Source organism: Myotis brandtii, unplaced genomic scaffold, assembly GCF_000412655.1.
Source record: "Myotis brandtii unplaced genomic scaffold, ASM41265v1 scaffold458, whole genome shotgun sequence".
NCBI classification, from domain to species: domain Eukaryota; kingdom Metazoa; phylum Chordata; class Mammalia; order Chiroptera; family Vespertilionidae; genus Myotis; species Myotis brandtii.
The window spans coordinates 542,702-546,100 of NW_005367516.1; the positions used below are offsets into that span (position 1 = coordinate 542,702).

Sequence of the window (3,399 nt, forward strand, 5' to 3'; positions counted from 1 at the left end):
CATTAGGCTGCAAGCAGTGGACTCTGTTTATGAGGGTTCCAGTGACCACTTGTCCTGTTGGAAGCAGGTTAATGATGGGCCGTGAGGCTCGCAGATCATAAAGTACAAGGTTAGCCACTGAGACCAGTCGATCCCTGTTACTCTTGGAGCACAATTAAGCTGGGTATTCCCGCTCAGCTTCTCTCAACACACTAGCTAGCGGTCTTCACAGCTGGCTCCAATGGGTGATCATTTGTACTCAATCTATGAGTCAAATGAGTATTTTTGCTCCCCTTTCAGCATTACCGTGAAGACATTGCACGTGTCGTCCCAAAGCTAAGCCCATGTAAGCGCTAAATCAAGGTTTTGAAAATACACATTACCCAGGCATGTCCCGTGTTACCATGAGAATTACTAAGAGGCCAGAGGGTGGTTCCCTGGGCAGTTGCTGTAACACATCCTGTGAGTGACCAGTTCAGGCCACTCCCGTGGACCCACTGGCCCACTTCGAATCCATGCGCACCATAGACATCAGCGCGGCTGATGCAGAGCTGGCCTAGGGGGTGGCCGCTCCATGTTCCCCTCGTCACAGGAGCCTTGCCGACCTCCCCGCCCCAGCCCGTTCCATCGCTGGCACCAGGGGTCATGGTTTATCTTAGGGGTACCAGGGGACTAGCTAAAGTGACCCCAGGATGCGCCATACTACAGAAGGCACCCTAAATTCACTACACACTGGGGCTACTGACCCACTGGGCTTCAGTGAAGGGAAGGAAGATGTGGGAAATGTGGAGAGTTCAGAAGGAACCAAAGAAAAGTTGATGCCTCACTTTAGTAATCAGTAATGACTAACTAATCGCAGGCAGTAATTACTAAAAGGTTATTGTGAAACACCAGAGAGGCAGCTGCAAAAGGGAGCCCTCAAATCAACGTGAAACGAGGCTCGGGGTACATTGTTATAAAACAGCTTAGACAGTGAGAAGGCCGCTCAGTTTGTGCTGCCATGTCCATGCCTGTGCTCCGCAGAGTTGGGTTAGAATATTACATTTTCTGAAAATGATAGGGAATCGGTCAGTAGTTATGACGTATCAACCTTAGGAAACAGTTCAAGTTTTGCTTATAATTTCCAGAAGGATAAGCAAGAAATGACTCAGGTCAAGTCAGCCTTGCAGAATCATCTAAGTAAAGCTTGGATTGTATGATAAAACTGGTTTTATCTGCTCAGGGGGTTTTCCAGGCTGATCTTTGTCTTTCATTTTAGCAGAAGGAATTGGGACAATGTTGGATTCGATCCAGCATTCAGCCAGGTAGATCATTCTGAGAGTTGGCCAGCCTGCAGATCATACCTGTTGTACTTCACCTGGCGTCACTCCTTCCTTGGGGGAATCCCCGCTGGCTCTCTGGCTCACTGACCCTTCGGCTTTCATGTGCCAAAGTTCCTGGCTGGCCTCTGACTGGTGAAGAGACAGCCAGCCGGTAGACATCCAGGTGATCAGAAGGCCAGGCTCTCTGGATATACCAATAGTGTAACTGTGATTCACAGCAAAGAAAAGCCTCAAATCAAAAGCCAGTGCAGCCCAGCTAGTGTGGCTCAGTGGTTGAGCATTGATCCATGAACCAAGAGGTCACCAGTTCAATTCTCGGTTGGGGCACATGCCTGGGTTGCGGGCTTGATCCCCAGTAAGGGGTGTGCAGGAGGCAGCCGATCAATGATTCTCTCTCACGTTGATGTTTCTCTCCACCCCTCTCCCGTCCTCTTTCTAAAAAAACAATGCAAACAAGGCAAGTGGGTTGAGCTCATAGGAAGTTCAATAGAAAAACGGGAAAGAACCAAAGGAGGGTGGAATGTGAAATGCTAGATCAGGGGTCCTCAAACTTTTTAAATAGGGGGCCAGTTCACTGTCCCTCAGACCGTTGGAGGGCCGGACTATAGTTTTAAAAAAAACTATGAACAAATTCCTATGCACACTGCACATATCTTATTTTGAAGTAAAAAAACAAAATGGGAACAAATACAATATTTGTATTTGCATGTGGCCCGCGGGCCGTAGTTTGAGGACCCCTGTGCTAGATAGTTGCCCAGGGCGGAAGTAGAATTCGCTTAGACACCTGGTTCAGCTGTCTTAATGATTCACCACGTTTCTGGTTCTCTGGATGACCTTGGGTTGTGCTGGATTATGTTATTGTTTGAAATATTCATATCCCCTCCTTTCCATTGGGTGAGAATATTCCCTGGCTCCTTTGACGTTGGGCATGGCAATGGAATTTGCTTCGTTCTCACGGTGGATGGAGCAAATGTCCTGCCCGTTGACCTTGGGCCTGGTCATGTGGTTGCTTTGGCCAATGGTAGGTCATCAGATGTGACGCAGGAGTCTTGAAATGGGCTTGTGTGTTTGGGTTTGACCTCTGCACTGCAGCCGTCGCTGTGAGAAGAACATTCCCAGCTCTCTCACTGGCCCCAGAGGAGACCGAGGGATATTTGGAGCAGAGGTGCTCCAGCAAAGCTCCCCCAAACCTAGGTCAGCAGTCTCCCAACCAACCCACAAATGTGTGGGCTAAGGAATGCTCATTATTCTATGCTGCTAAGGTTGATGTTTGTTATGCAGCATTATTTATCAATAGTCAACCAGTACATTGACCAAATAGCCATTGACCTGGATTACACAACTAGAGTACTAGCTGTGGGAGTAACTTAGCAGCTGTTTTGTTTTCATTTTTTTTTAAAGGATTTTAAAGGCTCTTATTTTAAAGATCCCTACCTCTCCCCTACATTCCTCCACCTCTTGTCTTTGTATGGAATGTGCTAGTGGAAAATTGTATATTACAACTCTAGCTAACAAAGAGCCTCTAATACTACAGACCTGAATCTATCCATATTTATTAATGATATTGTTGTGCTCTGTTGACCCCCAAAAGTAATAAAGCATGATTGCAATTTCCTTATTTTTATGATATTCCAATACAGTTCGTTGTTCATAGCTAATTTACAGATTCTTAAAACGTAAGTACAGATGCTGCTCAACTTACAATAGGGCCATGTCTTGATAAACCCATCATAGGTTGAAAATATCATTAGTCAAAATGCATTTAAAATACCTAACCTACTGAACATTACCGCTTACCTGGCCTACCTTAAATGTGCTCAGAACACTTACATTGCCCTGCACTTGGGCAAAATCATTTGACACAAAACCTGTTTTATAATAAAGTGTTGAATATGTTATAACTTATTGTGTGTATCACTTTCGCATCCTCATAAAGTCAAAAAATCTTAAATCAGTCATAAGTAAAGGAATATTTGTACCAGATGTTACATTGGTTCTCATCTACACTAATAAAAGAGAAACATGGTAATTAGCATATGACCACTACCCTTTTCATTGGCTAATCAGTGAGTATATGCAAATTAACTGTCAGCCAAGA

General features: G+C 45.2%; 1 protein-coding gene across 1 annotated transcript in view; it reads left to right on the forward strand.

The window, feature by feature from the left end:
• Positions 1-3,399, forward strand: part of LOC102260224 (solute carrier family 22 member 3) — a 66,104-nt gene that overhangs the window by 30,456 nt on the left and 32,249 nt on the right. The gene's annotated exons all lie outside the window — the stretch shown is intronic.